The 17,247-nt window shown below is 41.4% G+C and overlaps 1 pseudogene; it reads right to left on the bottom strand.

Annotated features, from left to right (window-relative positions):
* Nucleotides 1-718: 718 nt before the first annotated feature.
* On the bottom strand, nt 719-837 carry LOC133501559 (5S ribosomal RNA; annotated as a pseudogene).
* Between the last annotated feature and the right edge of the window lie 16,410 nt (nt 838-17,247).

Raw genomic sequence — 17,247 nt, 5'->3', positions numbered from 1 at the left:
GACCTCATAAAAACCCCCACCTCTCTGTTGCTTGACCCTTATTACTCATACTAACGTATTTTTTTGTCCAGACTCCTCATCCTGACCTAAACTTTAGTCCTCCTGGTCCGAACCATCTACCCTTAGTCCTACATTCTCCTAACCTGTTCTCTCTTGTCGTATATTCCAAGCCATAACCTCCTGTTTTTACCACTTTATTTCGCGTGCTAACCCTTAGTTCTAAATCCTTAGTCCTCACCTTCTATTGCTAGTCTTCCATTGCTCGTCGTTATCTGTGGTCCTAAATTCTCATGACGAATCTTCTCTCTTGTCCCAAATCTCTCTTCATCTATCTATAGTTCTAGCTTTCCAGTCCTAACCATCTACCCCTATTCCTACATTCCAAATAAAAATATTCTTCTTCTATGCCTACAGTAGTCCTAGCCTCCTGTCATTGGTCCAGAATCCTTAGTCCTAACCTTCTTTCCCTAGTCCTCCATTTCTAGTCTTGATTTTTTTTTTTAAATCTGTAATCTTAAATTCTAAATCCTACCTTCTATCTCTACTGTTACATTCCTAGTTATAACCTTCTATCCCTAGTCCTACAGTCTTCTTCTTTTCCTTTCGGCTTGTCCCATTAGGGGTCGCCACACCGTTTCATCGCAGATGAACGCATATTTTTCTGGCACAGTTTTACGCCGGACGCCCTTCCTGGCACAACATTATAGCCGCGGAGAGAAGCTTACAGCATCTGTTATTCCCAGGCAGTCTCCCATCCGAGTACTAACCAGGGCCAAACCCGCTTAGCTTCCGAGATCTGACGAGATCGAGCGTTCTCAGGGTAGCGTGGCCGTAAACCCCTAGTCCTACAGTACATACCTAAAACCAAGTTCCTAGTCCTAATCTTCTATTTCCAGTCCTACATTCCTAGCCATAGCTTTCAATCCCTAGTCCTCACCTCTTATCTTGGTCCTTCATTCCTAGTTCTATCTTTTTTTTTCAACACTTGTCCTAACTTCCTAGTCATACCCGTTTAGCTCTAGTCCTAAATCCGTAGACCTACTCGCATATCTCTAGATCTACCCTACATTCCTCGTTGTGACCTTCTATCCTTATATGTTGCATTGCTATTTGAACTAATAATGAAATCTTAAAAAGAACCAGATCTCGGATACAAGCGACCAAAATGAGTTTCCGACGCAGGGTGTCCGGGCTCTCCCTTAGAGATAGGTGGAGAAGCTCGGTCATCCGGGAGGGGATCAGTGTCGAGCCGCTGATCCTCCACATTGAGAGGAGCCAGATGAGGTGGCTGGGGCATCTGATTCGGATGCCTCCTGGACGCGTCCCTGGTGTGGTGTTCCGGGCATGTCGCACCGGAAAGAGACCCAGAGGACGACCCAGGACACGTTGGAGAGACCATGTCTCTCGGCTGGCTTGGGAACACCACGGGATCCCTCCGGAAGAGCTGAAAGAAGTGGCTGGGGAAAGGGAAGTCTGTCTATCCCTGCTGAAGCTATTTTCCCCGCGACCTAACCCGGAAAAGGGGTCGATAATGGATGGATGGATGGATGAAACCTTAAAAACATCTAGTGTGGAGCTTCTTTTTTTTTTTTTACTCTTAAGTGAAGTATTTTGCAAAAAATCTGATTTAACGTAACTTTGACATGCACGTCGTTGAAAGCAGTCCAATGTCAACTTGTTTGATTATTCCCTCATTGCTCTTTTCTTCTGCTGATTTTTGTTTTTTTCTTTGCAAATCGTCGGTGACAGCGTTTTGAGTTTTTGTGGCGAGCGTGGCAAACTCGTCACACCGTCGCTCTCGTCTTTTTGCGCCTGAACAATGTGCACTCGAAAGAAAGTGCCTTTAACATGTAAATAACAGCCGCTTGTGCTACTGGGGCAAGAAATCAATTTGCCTGCTGCTTACAGAAATGGAAATCACGCCCTCATTATATCCCAGATTTGTTTATTTTTCATTTTTTTACATTATACAGACAAGTTTGAATTTAGAACTGCGCACATTCCAGTGACGTGTGGTGAGGTTCACGACGGGTGAGGCATTGTTGTGTTGTCAGCATTCTTTCCACACGCACGTAATGTTTAATATTTTCCCTTGAGAAACATTATTTCCAGTGGCTTAGCGAGAGCAATATAAGACAAAAGGCTACTCATTAAATTAAATTTATTTTGCAAAAACGATTTTTAATTCAACAGTTTAAAAGTGTAACTGAAATATTTTGAATGCAGATGGTTGAACAACAAAAGTCCATCCATCCATTATTCAAGCCGCCCATCCTCACAAGGGCGAGCCGGAGCTTCGGGCGAAAGGCGCATGACACCCGGAATTGGTCGCCCATCAGTTGACACATCATTGAGTGGGAATTGATCCCAAAGTCAGGCGTGTGTACCTCTAACACCATCAGTGACTCTCTCAATAACAAAAGTTCTAGAAAAAAAATTCCAACGTTGTTTCGTATCTTGAATTTTAAATGATTTGTTTTATAGTCTGATCAAATTTTTTGTTTGGGGTTTTTTTTTTGTCAGTTTTAAGGAAAGCTAACTTAAAGGGAAATTCCGGTGGTTTGGATTTACAATGTATCCAATAGGTCATGTCATATGTACTGTACCTTGAAAATTTGAGGTAAATCCTCTCTCATTTAGTTTTGTTTTGAGAAGATTTTTATCGACAATTATGAATTTTCAGGGGCGCCGCCACATTGGTGAGTCACATGACCTACGTGCGCGGATGTGACGTGTTTCGTGCTGTTCCAAACGCTCGATTACATGCGACACCATTATGCCCAGCGCTGATTTCTCGGATTTATCCTCATTTGACGAAGAAATAGGAGTATCGGTTGATCGGGAAGACGGAGGAATACTTCCATACAGATCTGAACCTGTGGATGTAAATAATGTTGAATATTCGGATGGTTCTTTGGGCAGAATGACACAGAGCCTGACGAGCAAGCTCCCCTCCTAAAACATTTCTAAAGAATTTCTAAAGAACGATAGAACTTTAGGACCCAAGTCGTATAGAATTTCTATAGAAAACCACAGCCAAAGTTCTATTGAACAAGTTTGTTGGTACAAATTCTATAGATTTCTATAGAAAATTCTTAGCAGGGTTCGGCGCCGGGGCTCGGGGAGCTCGCTCAAGGCCCCGGCGCTCCTCGGAGCTCGCTCGCCGGAGGTCAGCCGGAGCTCACTCACGGCCCCGCTGCTCATCTGAGCTCCTTCGTCAGATTATGCGTCATTCCCATCCGAAGAACCATCTGAATATTCAACATTATTTACAGCCACAAGTTCAACTCTGTATGGAAGTATTCCTCCGTCTTCCTGATCAACCAATATTACTATTTCTTCATCAGATGAGGATAAATCAGAGAAATCAGCGCTGGGCATAATGGTGTCGCATGTAATCGAGCGTTTGGAACAGCACGAAACACGTCACATCCGCGCACGTAGGTCATGTGACTCGCCAAAATGGCGGCACCCCTGAAAATTCGTAATTGTCAATAAAAACCTTCTCAAAAGACCATTAAATGATTGTGGATTTACCTCAAATTTTCAAGGTACAGTACATATGACATGACCTATTGGATACGTTGTTAATCCAAACCACCGGAATTTCCCTTTAAGGATAATTTGCGTGTTATTAGGAGAACTTTGGAATCGTCTTTTCATTTCCTCACAGTGATGTTATATGATAATGTTGCGATTCTTGACAGTGGCAATGTGAGAAGAGGGGATTGTGAACACTTTGAAAAGTCTATTTTAAAACAATTTAAATGTGCTTAAAGCAAATGGGAGGGGTAAAACTATCAAAAAAAAGTCCTCTATGTTACATCTTTTCAACTATAATAGTTGAATGTATCTCCCAAGATAAACGTGGCAGCAAACATCAGGCTGTGAATGTAATCTCTGTATCAAATAAAGCTGGATGGCATACGGTTTAAAAAATAAAAAAAGCCCGGCGTGGCTTTATTGACACTTGAATTCATATCGCCCGACATCTCCTCAGCACTTCAGGACATCCAAACGACAAGTAGGGGAACGAAAGGGGAGCTGCCATTTTCGCATTTAGAGGGAAGAGGTGTGCGGAGATAGATAACGCTTCCAAAGCGGCCATGACATAGATAATCGCCGTTTAGAGTCTCCAGAAAGCGATTCAAGCTCCCGGGATGAGCGTAAAAGGTGTCGGATTCCCGATGTCACCTCCTTATCTGTTCCTATCACAAGGCCTGGACACCACGCAGCCTTTTGTTAATCATACTGGACGCGCAACAAAGGGGGAAGACGGTGCAAGTGGAGAGACTTTGGTAAAAAATAGAGAAAAAATAGAGCCACGTTACATCTATGTTGGCCAAAGAATTTACTGGTTCGGCTAGCACTGGTGGAGTAGATAAAGGATAAAATGATGGATAAAAGGTTTGGAAAATATGATTACTAAGAATAGAAGAGACTAAGATTATCAGGTTGTGACTCGCAGGATTAGGGCTAGGATAGGACCATCTGTGCTAGCTGCGCTAGGCTTTGAAAGTAGGGATAGAAACAACGTTCGGACCAGCTATGCACGACTAGAGATAGAATTCATAAAAGTGGGATGGGAATTCCTTCAAGGCTCTGCGGCGGCTTTCATCTGACAGACTGTATACCTTTACGTGCCTCCGTAAGCAAAGCAAATTTATTTGTATAGCGCATTTCATACTTGAGGTAACTCTACGTGCTTTATATGATTAAAGGCATTTGAAAACAATGAGATAAAACATTTAAAACAGGATAAAAATAATAAAAGTGACGAACAAAATATTTTTTAAAAATACAATTAAAACCACATACAGTGCAAGTAATACGATCAAAAAGTGGATATATTCTAAAAAGCATGAGGAAAAAAAAACCGAAGAGTTTTCAACCTGGATTTAAAAACATTCCCACTCGCGGCTGACCTCACCTCTGTTGGCAACTTCTTCCATTTGTGTGCAGCATAAGAGCTAAATGCTGCTTCACCGTGTTTGCTTTGGACTCTGCGCTCCGGTATTTGACCTCAGTCAGTCGATCTCAGAGCTCTTCTGGGTTTGTATTCCGTAAGCATTTCTTTGATGTTTTCAGGACCTAAACTATTGAGGGATTTATTGACCAGTAGCAGAACTTTAAAATCTATTCTAAAGCTGAGTGGAAGCCAGTGCAAGGACTTTAGGATTGGAGTTATATGCTCTGACCGCTTTGTTTTGGTCAGCATTCTGAACGAGCTGCAGCTGTTTAATACTCTTTTTTGGGAGTCCAGTCAGAAGACTATTACAATAGTCAAGTCTTCTTGAGATAAAAGCATGGATGAGCTTTTCCTGGTCTGCTTGACACGTACAAGACTGCACTCTCGATATGTTCTTCAAATTGTAGAAGGCAGTTTTTGTGACAGATTTGTGCTTTTGTTTTGGTTAGCAACCTACTTCAAACAGGCTCAGAGGTTCACGCTTTGGTGTTTGGTTAAGACAAAAACAAACCTGTTCGAAACTCTATTAATATCTTTTCGTGTGTCGAATGTCGGTCTTAGTTGAGGTTATATACACAATATTAGAAACGTGATGCAGTGCAGTTGGACACAACAAATAATGTTAATCAATAGTAAACATCATCAAAATTTTACCGACATGCTCTATATTGAAATCTCATTCCTCTTTGCGTGTGTTTCCAATGACGCAGCTAGATTACAGCACACTGCATACTATATTTTTATGCATACATGATATATGGCGTAGATGTAATCCTAAATGAGCCATTTCATATCTGCGTGACATGTCACATGACAGCACGCAGAAACGATTTTTAACGTACGCGCTAATGTATGTGCTGTTTACGTGACTGTGCGGCGATCCATCTAACGTTCATTTCCACCTGTCAAGTAACACGTGCAACTTCAGCGCACAGCTATTTCTCACAAAATACATATACATATGAATTGTAGCGATACAGTCCTGTGTATTTATTCAGCGTTTTTGTTTGCGTGGCTTCACACATCAGGCGGCCTGCCTGGAAAGATTTAATCGGATCCTTTATTTATGGCGGCCATCATTATTTATGTATTTGATTATTTTGTAAATTATTTATCTATTGAATTATTAATTCCTCTTCGTGACTTTTCCCTCTCTATTATTCATGATTTAATTTGAGATTATTGCATCAAGACGTCGCCCTGTTGCAGGCGAGGATATTAAATCTGTCTCTGGCATGCCTTTTTTTTTTTTTTCATTGTGTTGTTGAAGCTAAAGAATTTTTTTTTAAAAACTATGTGCTGGAATGCACACTGACGCACACGTTACATATTATTATATTCACAATAACAGCAGTGTGTCTGAAAAACTGGGGTTAGATACTATAAATACTGTACAGCACGCCTGAAATCGGTGGAATGCATGCAACACAGATGTGAAGTCATTGGAAACAGTCGTGAAACAACTACAGTGAATGGCTAAATATTGGTTTTGCGATTTTAATATTGTCGTGTTCTTATTCAGTCCAGTGGTCCTGGGCTATAAAGGTAGTTCTCAAAGGTTAACCGGACTGTATGCAACACAGATGTGAAGTAACTGTACATGCAGGGTTTCTGTAGCGTCGCTACAAACGCCAGCAACGTAAATTGAGTTTCAGTTATTATTTATGCATGTGCGCGCACCAGAGTGTGATGTCAACATCTCCTCGTTTGTGGGTGTGTGTCAATAAAAGTGATGGAATAGCTGATCAACATCACTTGAAGTGAATTTGTAAGGGTTTTAAAACAGGGTTAAGTTTTGAAATGAGCATTTCAAGTCTGGATCAGGTCTTCAAAGTAGGGTTTTGAGCCAGGGTTCATGTTTCCACTTAAGATTTTAAGGATGGGTTGGATTCCAAACTATTGTTCGGGTTTGAAATTGACCTTTCCGATGGCGATCCGAAGCTCCGCCCCCTTAGCCATGTCCCACAAGCTTCCAAAATGGCGAGTGAACAGAACATGTTTGAAGTCGATTCTCTATCGCGTATTCCAGATAACATTGGGGGATGTTTTTTTGCCAAATGCGTCAGACTTGTCCAAGAGAGTTCTACAGAGAGGTCTCAACTATTTCACGCAAGGATATGTACACAGAATTTAAATTTTGGACGGAGCAGGATGCGATGTCAGAGTTCCAGTGATGAAATGTTGGCGATCGATGCAAAAAAGTTTGACGCCTAACAAACTTCACATTGAAATCCAACAGATTAAAATTGTGGCATCGTACTGCGCATGTAAAGCAGGGTGAGCACTTTTTACTTGGAAAGATCACAAGTAATATTATTGTAGTATTTATAAGTGAAAGTTGTTCTCCTGCAATGTATATTCCGCGAGCCTTAATCCATCGTAGACACTTGGGAAAATGAATGAACCGGGCCACTTGTAAGCTAGCAGGATATCTTTCATCAGAATTGCACGTTCCCCAAGTTCATCTGAGGACCATTCTCTTTGTAACATTAACTTTTCCAAGCGCACGCTACTGACAACGGGCATTCCTTGTGGGACAATGTGGCGAGAGGGGCGTGTCAAGCCAGGGGTTAAGGCAATGTGGCTATCTGATTGGCTATTATTGTACAAGTGATTGACAGGTTGGAAAGGTCCATTGGGTGTTCAAGCCAGGGTTGGACTTTCAAAGCATGATTTTCAACCCTGGGTTTGGGTTTCAAACTAAAGTAAAGGTTTCAAAGCGAGATTATGAGCCCAGGTTATGTTTTCAAGTCTGGGTTAAGATGTCAGTTTTGAAAGTTTTTGTGGTAGCAATGTAGAAGCAAAATCGGACTAAAGTGCAGGAATCAAAATCAGGGAAAAGTCAACAAAGCCTTGAAACGTAAGGGGTGAATTGCCAGACATTTCAAAAGGCAAAACAAAAATCACCAGCAACAGGGTGGGTGGAAGCGGGTACAAAGGTCAGCCTGGCAGATGTCCAGGACACTACACATGAGGTGCTCGGTCAGGAGGTTGGCCAGGACATGGGGCTTTTCGAGGCTGTTTAGCCGGATGGCGTTTCAGGGGCCAAGCACGAGGTCTGGATGGCAGCCGTAGGCTCAGCGCCGCCAGAGAGACTTGGCACACTTGTGACGTGGACAGAGTCCTATTGTAGCTGCACGGCATGCGCCGCTGGGGCAGAAGATGACTGGCGTGGCCGTCCTGCCCGCCCAGTCTGGACACGGTTCGGCGACAGGGCTTTGAGCATTCGCTGAGCTGGTACAGGAATGGGAACCTTGACTTGGTGCGGCGCAAGAACAGAAATAGTGATCACCCCCATGGGGCACCCACTGGGGCCACGCATAAAATTTCGAACAGAAGAAACCTTTTGAATTAAAAGTCTCAACGAACAAGAAAAATCCTGTCTTCATTCAACTTTTCCAGATCACCATGAGATTTATCATCAAGACAAAAACAATCAATAGATCTCAAACAAATGCTCAAATATCTTTTCCTTATCATACTTCATCAAGAGCCTGAAAGGACTTGTTACAAGACATCCACATTCATTCCTTTCGTGCCATCTGCCTATCAGCGGCCTCCTATCAAGAAACAATCAACAGGACCATCTGCGGCGTACTCTCCAGTTCCCGTCATCCCTCCAAAACAAATAATGACAAACGGGAAAAGGCAGGGTGACTAAGTCAGCTGTGACGGCTCCGCCGTCCAACTGCACAGCTCCGTCAAACAGAGACACAGTGGCGTAAAAAACAACAAAAAAAAAAAAAAAAACAGTTTGACTAGTGTCATAATGGCAGCTTTAATCTGGATATACACAGATTAGGCAAAGTGAGTGGATCAGGATGCCAGTTGATCAGCGTCAAAACTTAAACTCTGTGACCAAGAGGCTTGTACAAGTTCAGAACTTCGTGTTCGGATGTGCGTGAGCCAAAAGGAAAGCAAAGATGAATGAAATGAAAGCGTTTGGGAGGCACAGACTCTCTTCATAATTTAGTGATGGGAAGGTGGCGCAGCTGTAAATTGTTGGCCTCACAGTTCCGAGCACTCCGGTTCAAATCCCGGCCCCGCTTGTGTGGGGTTTGCATGTTCTCCCTGTGCCTGTGTGGGTTTTCTTTGTCCACTTCAGTTTCCCAAAACATGCATTAATTGGACACTCTAAATTGGCCCTAAGTGTGATTGTTAGTGTTTGTCTCTATGTGCCCTGCGATTGGCTGGGAACCAGTTCAGGGTGTACCTTGCCTCCTTCTCGATGGCAACTGGGATTGGCTCCAGTACTCCTGCGAGCCCCGTGAGGATAAGGAGCTCAGAAAATGAATGGATGGATGATAATTTTAGTAGGATTTTAGTTTCAAAATGTGATAGAAAAATGTGACACTCATTTAAGGGGGCAACTTGACTGTGTTTGAAACTGTAATCCGAGGGTTTCAAATGAAGGTGTTCAAGTATGTCTGTGTGGCTTCTCGGTCATCCAGATCATGGTAGGAGGTTTTATGTTAGTGCTTGAAGACAAGGTTAGGTTTTCAAACTCGCAAGTTTAACCCGATTATTGTTTCAGACTTGAGTTAGAGGTTCAAAGCAGAGTTGAAACCCAAGGTTATGGTATCAATACAGGGTTATGGTTTTTAACTTTATTTTGGGTTAGGATTGAGGTAACCATAACCCCAAAACCTCAAGCCTCCTTTGAAACCCAAACCCAGGCCTGAAATGTTCATTTAAAAACCCTATCCATGGTTTAGAGGGTTAACTATTGTTTGGAAAATGAAATTTGAATCCCTCATTTGAAACTTTAACTCAATCTTGGATTGTTAAATTGAAACCTTACTATGCTTTAAAACCCCAATTCAAAAATTAAGCCCTCATTCTCAAACAAAATTTTAAACCCTAATTTGAAGCCTTATCCCAAACTTGAAAACTCAATTTGAAAGCCCAACAACGTCTTGAAACCCTCCATAGAAATCCTTATTTATAACCCGAACTCAAATTTGCGAACCTAATTTGAAATCATATTGTGAAACCTAAATTCGAACCCTTTTGCTCCCCTTTTTTTTTTTTAAACTCAATCTGAAACTGTCACTTAAAACATCTTTTTGTTTGATACCCTTACCCAAACTTAAAATCTTAATGTAAAACCCTAACCACTGATTGAAACCCATGTTTTTAAAATACATTTGAAACCCTAATTTGAGCAAAGAGAAGGTTTATGGATGTGGTGAGGGAAGACATGAGGGTAGTTGGGGTTAGGGAGGAAGATGCAGAAGATAGGCTAAGATGGAAAAAGACGACACGCCGTGGCGACCCCTAACGGGACAAGCTGAAAGGAAAAGAAGAAGATTTGAAACCCTAATTTGAAGCCTTAACCCAATCTTAAAACCAGCGTTTGGCTCCAACCCAAATTTAAATACCCAAACTCTAGTTTGAAACCCCAATTTAAAAACTGTACCGTTGTTTGAAAGCCTAACCCAATTTTGAAATCTTCATTTGAAACCCCCATTTGAAGTCTTTTCCAAAGCTTGAAACCCTAACCCTGGAATGAAACTTACACCTTTGCAGAACCCCGACTGTAGTTTGCAAATCTAATTTCAGATGCTAATTTGACACTATAACTTGACCTAAACCCCTTGTTTGAAAGCCCAATTAAAAACCTCCTCTTGTTTAAAACCCCAACCTAGTCTTAATAAACAGAGTGACTCCAAACGTGCCTTCACACTGCCTTGTGCTTCCTCCCCCCCCCCCCCCCCCAAAAAAAAAAAAAAAAAGCAAAAGAGAACAAATCAGTACAATTGCCACTTGGCTTCTTTCATTAGCCGGCAGTAGCCCGGCAAGAAAACCGGCGTAAAGGTCCAACAGCTGGACCGGCGCTGGAGATAAAGCGGTGGAAAAATGTGGAAGACAGAGGAGGAAGAAGAGGCTGAGGAGGAGGAGGAGGAGGCCGTAATGAAGCCAGCTGGTCGGCGTCCAGACAGGCGGAGGAGGATTGATGGAGGCGGCGACCCACGAGGGGAAGACGAGCAGGATGTATGGTGGCCGGCCAGGCTTCTGTATTGTATCAGGATCCTCCAGGAGGTGCTTCTCCTTCCAGGGAGCGTCCCCACCTGCGGGCCCTGCCAAGCGCCGCGTCTGCTAATCGGACGGCAATTACTAAACTAATAGACCTTCACGTTGCGTGCGCGCACGCCGTGTCTCGCCTCTGCGACATCTGAGGAAGATTTTTGGGGGGAAATTATTATTATTACTACAGTTTTCAACCTCAGTGACAACTAGTGAAACGCTAGTGGAATCCTACTCCTAGTTTGAAACCCTGACTCACGCTTGAAACACGATCTGTAGATTGAAAGCCGTACGCAAGCATAAAAACTATCATTTTGAATCCTGTCCCTGCCTTGAAACCCTAATTTTAAAGTCTAACACTGGTTTGAAACCGGCGGCACGGTGGCTCAGCCGGAAAGCGTTGGCCTCATAGTTCTGAGGTCTGTGGTTCAATCCCGGACCCGCCTATGTGGAGTTTGCATGTTCTCCCCGTGCCCGTGTGGGTTTTCGCCGAGCACTCCGGGTTCCTCCCACATCCCCAAAACACGCAAGATTCATTGGACACTCTAAATTGCCCGTAGGTGTGATTGCGAGTGCGGTTGTTTGTCTCTATGTGCCCTGCGATTGCCTGGCAACCAATTCAGGGTGTACTCTGCCTCCTGCCCGTTACAGCTGAGATAGGTTCCAGCACTCCCCGGCACCCTTGTGAGGATAAGTGGCAAGGAAAATGGATGGATGGATGGGTAGTTTGAAACTCTTGCCTATCTTAAAGCCCTTATATGAAACCTTAACTCTACGTTGAACCACTGATTCATACTTAAAACCCGAACTGGGAAACGCAACCCTTATTTGAAGCGTTCACCTTGGTTTGTTACCCAAAGCAATACTTAAAACCCTCATCTGAAACCGGAATGGACCCAAGTATGAAATTTCAATTAAAACCATGCCCAAGCTTTTATAACCATAATCCGAAACCCCATCACGTCCTTGCAACAATAGTGTATATGCTGCTTTCAAACCCTAATTTGATACCCTGACCCTAATTTATAATGCTAAAAACCTTTGTTTTTTTTTTCTGATCAATGTTGTTTTCCCCTAAAATTTGATTTGAATGCCAATTTATATGAGCGCAGGTCCCTAAATTTTGCTACACGTCCTGCCGTTATTTTGCGTGAACCACAGCACAACATTGCAACAGACCGTGCGGCAAAAGAAGCCAAATATGCTTGATTGGAGAAACAAATGACATTTGTCAGCAGGGCAAAGAATCAATGAAGGTGCGCAGATGATCTCCTGCGGCTTATCAGATGCTCTTTCGGACATTATCTAGTCGATAACGCATTCTTCCTCATAAGGAAAATCACATTTCATTAACAACCCCCTTTGTTTTATTTAAGCCCAGGATGCTTACTGAAGGGTCATTCAAAAGGAGAAAATAAGAATTGTTAGACGATTACATGAACATAAAAAAATCCCTGCTAAATGTAGTGGAAATAACAACTTCTTAAACACTCACCTTGGGACAAAGGGGAGTTTTCCCTGCTGTAAAACAATATGAACACTTTCTTATTACACTCACTTTGACATCATTTAAGATGAACAAGCAAGGGATTTCTATGTAGAAAGAGAGAAATATCCAAAACATATTATAGATGTCATTAAAAGGAAGCAAATCTACTGTGGTCCTAAATTCAACAAAGCATAAATTCAAGCTAACAGTGATGTCTAATGTTGTTGTCATGGTTCATTATATTCGATACGGGTGAAAGGCAAACAATTGCTTCATTCGGCAAAACAGGTTGACACATTTCTGTCCAGTTTAGGTGACCTAACGCGAGTCATCATGACTAACTAATCAACAAAAGCAACTTAAAATGTTAATAAGATGCTAGAGTACTATTTTGCGTTGTCGGCTCCTTTTTTGGCCTTTTAGCATAGTCTATTGGCATGCTAATGTTTTCAAGCCTTAGGATGACAGGTAATCACTAATAATTAAATTAACAAGTTTAAAAACGGTTTTGTTGAGATGACATAGCCCTAATTTGGCAAAAGATTTTTAAAAAAATTGTTTTAAATTCATTTTTTGTTTGGAGAATTGTCGATTTAGTCAGACTTCATCGTGGGCAGCCACGGGGTCCTCACAGGTCACCTCTGAGTTGAGAGCGAGGAAGGAACGTCTTCTTCAAGTGTATATGTGAGTAATATTCTGTAATATTCTATTGAATGCATTCATCCATTCATTTTCTCTAGTGGTTAAAAAAAAAAAAGTTTAAACCAAAGTAAGGGAGACTTAGTTGTGCTCATTGGCAACATTTGATTTTTAAAATGGACATCTAAAAAAAATAAGTCGCTCAGATCTGTAGGTCAACTTTCAAGAGACCCAAGGACACTGAATGGATGCATCAATATTGTAGTTTTAAGAATACGAAATTCATTAATTTCAATTGTATTATTTTTGATGAATTACAATTATTTTGATAGTAATTAAAAGTTGTTGAAAAAATGTAAGGTTTTTTCTAAATATTTTGGAAGCATGAAAATAAATTCATACAGTCCATCTTATTTGTAGGTTTGGTAAAATAAATTAAATTATGTTTATATGTTAAAAGTTTATTAAACCAGTCCATATAATTATGATGAATTAGCCAATAATTTGATAAAAAAATACAATATAAAATTTATGTGAAAAACGCAATTTTAATATTTTTTAATTTTATAATTTACAGCAATTCAACTCAACAATTATTTAGTGAGAAATTTATTGTAAAAAATATAAAAATGGATAAATGGATTTTAATACACCTAATTTAGAAAAATAACTGTTAATCAGTGCAAGAAATATGGTGGGATTCTTATTATAAATGCTCAGTTGGCCGGAATAAAGAATAGACTATAAAGAATAATACTTAGCCTGTATTAAACAATTGTGGGACTTAAGACAGCGCAGTGTAAAAAGATCCTCAGCTGTGTTTCTAAATCAGTTTTAGTGTGTTATGTCCATCAACACAGGCAATGAGGCATCACGCTGTTGGGGAAATTTTAAATCATTTGTATTTTCTTTTTTTTCAGGCTCACATGATAGCTCATCATGTGCTAAGTTGGAAAACAAATTATTTTTTGGCTTCTCTTTTTACATTTGCACAGTGGGGCATAAACAGAATCTCAATGATATTTAAACCTCACGGAAGGAAAACGTGACGATCTGCCCGTCCAGGTTGTTGTTTTTGTACACATGAAAGCTGTTGACACGAAGAGATGAAAGGGCAACATTCACGCAAAGTGATGTCAGAACCGCTCAAGGTCTGAGGGCAAAGGTCTGAGTTTCTGACGGGGTCCAGACTGCATCAGTTGTGTTGATCGAAGTGAATGTGTGTTATCAGGCTGGACCACAAAGTGAAACATCACTGACTTGTTAGAAGCATGCCCCCCCCCCACCCTTTTTTTTTTTTTTAAACCTCAAATGCTCTTGTTGTTGCTTTGCTGCACAGGAAGTAAACAATTAACTGATGGTCTGCTGAAACTTGGCACAAAAAACAAACAAAACACAGAAGCCAAGATAAGTAATATTTGTGTGACTGTGCTGTGTATTTTTTTTTTTTTTTTTTTGCATGTCCAGTATGTAATACATTTATAAGAATAATAAGGTTTGTTCGTGGGATAAAAAGAAGTTATATGAGCCACTTTTGAACATCGGTTTGGACCAGAAATTGATTTGATGGATTAATTTCAGTATGACGACCCGGTGGAGCAGCTGTAAAGCGTTGGCCTCACAGTTCTGAGGACACGGGTTCGATCCTGGCCCTTCCCGTGTGTAGTTTGCATGTTCTCCCCATGCCTGTGTGGGTTTTCTACGGGCACTCCGGTTTGCTCCCACATCCCAAAAACATGCAACATTAATTGGACACTCTAAATAGCACCCAAGTGTGATTATGAGTGTGATCGATATTCATCTCCATGTGCCCTGGGATTGGCTGGCAACCAGTTCAGGCTGTACCCCACCTCTTGCCCGATGACAGCTGGGATTGGCTCCAGCACTCCTGCGACCCTTGTGAGGAAAAGTGAAAAAGAAAATGGATGGATAGATATACAGTTCTCTGTGAAAAATTAAAAAGAAGCCCATTTTTGTCATTTGAACTTCTCATATTGAAATGAATACACGACAGGTAGATGCTTTAAATGACGTTTTCTCTGTTCCCAATAGAAAAACTAAACATGACACTTCTTTTTTTTTGTAAAATCATGACTGATGACACATTTGTAGGAGAAGAAGAATCCTTCTGTCTCTCACTTACATGAAAGCAGTGACAATGCCTGTTTCCCTCTTTGGAGTGCTAACGTCTCTATTTGTGCTCCCGGGGGAGCCCCACTTGTCGGTGAGCGCCCCCCCCCCCACCCCCCACCCCTCAAGGAAATCACCTCATTTGTTTTGTGTCAATCCACTCAAATCCTGTAGCGTTATTGTGCTGCGAGCTCCCTGGAGAAACCAGACGGTTTATTTCCGCTTTAAGCCGCGAGTGGCGTCAACTGTTGGGGGGGGGGAATACGCCGTTTAGACAAAAGTATTGGTACACCTGTAGAAAGTTTACGGTCGGGGTCAAAAACAGATAAACAGGGCTGTAAAAGCTGTATGCGAACGGTGATCTAGTGGTTAGTACGCTTGCACCAAAGTTTTAAAGTTCTGCGTTGAAATCCTTGACTTCTTGCTTGGACGTTCATTCCAAAATCATGCATTTTAGTTTCATTGAAGACTCGAAATCACGGGTGTCCAAAGTCCGACCCAAGAGCAATTTGCAGCCTAGAGCACATTTTTTCTTTGCCTACTGCATATTTTCAGAATTAAATTAAGCATAGACCACATCAGAAAGTTACAAAAACAATTAAAATGTTGACAGATGTCACACCATTTCTTTAAAAAAAAATGCAATAGAAACAGACATGAGTTTAAAGATTTATAAATAACTTATTTTCAAAATGTAAAAAAGTATGGTGAAAAATGTAGACAACTTATTTGTGTTATTAAAATCACACTGTTTTTATTCAGATTTTTAAGAGCTATATTACAATGTTGCATTTTTAAAATAAAAAAAGCGTAGATATTACTTTAATATTAGGACCATATTTCTTTGTCAGTGATAACACCAAGATGAGGTTTAATTCCCTATTGTCCCGAAAGTGAAAATAAATGTCTTCTTAATTAGACTCATAACAGACAAGAGTGTTAACAACCCTGAAAGTTTAAATCATGTAAAAAAAAAAAAAAAAAAAAGTGCAATTATATAAATAGACCCTTAAAAATGAAAAGTACATCATTGTCTCCGCTCTCAAACGCGGTGGTCCAGTCCACTTAAAGCCTCCTGTGGCTGGAATGCAGTACATCCCACCAGGTAGGGGCAAGACCCTTTCATTTTTCAAGGCCCTCCAAACTGGACATGCTTGAGCGATGTCGCTGCCCTTGTCTTACTCCCCCCAACACTCTTCTGCCATTTTCTTTGTCACTTGCGTCTACTCATGGCCAACAACCAGGCACTCCAAAGCGGCCACGTCAGCGGAGCCTCCAACTGGAACCTGCATTTTCAGGGTGTTTGCATAGGCAGCAAGCTAACTGCACATCACAATTACGATGTAGAACCACTCGTGCGAAAAAAATTTTGCTTAGGTTCGCACATAGTTGGCTTCAGTGGACTTATGCCTGATGCCCAAATAACTCGTGTTAGCCATGCCCAAATTAAATGCAGCCCTATGGGGCCACAAACCAGTGCAATCTGTAGGCCAGTCCCAAGCCCGGATAAATGCAGAGAGTTGCGTCAGGATCCGTTGCATCCGGCGTAAAAACTGTGCCTAACAAATATGAGCGTTCTGACATGAGTGCTGTTGGGGTTAGAGAGGAAGATGCAGAAGATAGGCTAAGATGGAAAAAGATGACACGCTGTGGCGACCCCTAACGGGACAAGCCGAAAGGAAAAGAAGAAGAAGAAGAAGAAGAAGAAGCCATGCCCAAATTAATTTGGAAAACTGAAACGGCAAACGACTGTCAAATGCTATACCTTCCTGCAGCCCTTGTGAGGATAAGCGACTCAGATATTGGATGGATGGATGGATTCTATACCTCCCCAATTCACTACTACACCGTTCTCAGTCTTTGCGCCTTTTCACCTTCATTATTATCTAACACTTAAAATATGATTAAAAATTAAAAAAAAAACACAAAGCCCGCAGTGGAAAATGTTTGGACATCCAGGGATGAACCCAATTTCTCTCTTCGAAAGTCAGCT

This window comes from Syngnathoides biaculeatus, chromosome 5 (genome assembly GCF_019802595.1).
Source record: "Syngnathoides biaculeatus isolate LvHL_M chromosome 5, ASM1980259v1, whole genome shotgun sequence".
In the NCBI taxonomy this organism is placed as follows: domain Eukaryota; kingdom Metazoa; phylum Chordata; class Actinopteri; order Syngnathiformes; family Syngnathidae; genus Syngnathoides; species Syngnathoides biaculeatus.
This window is presented reverse-complemented; position numbering and strand designations above follow the sequence as displayed.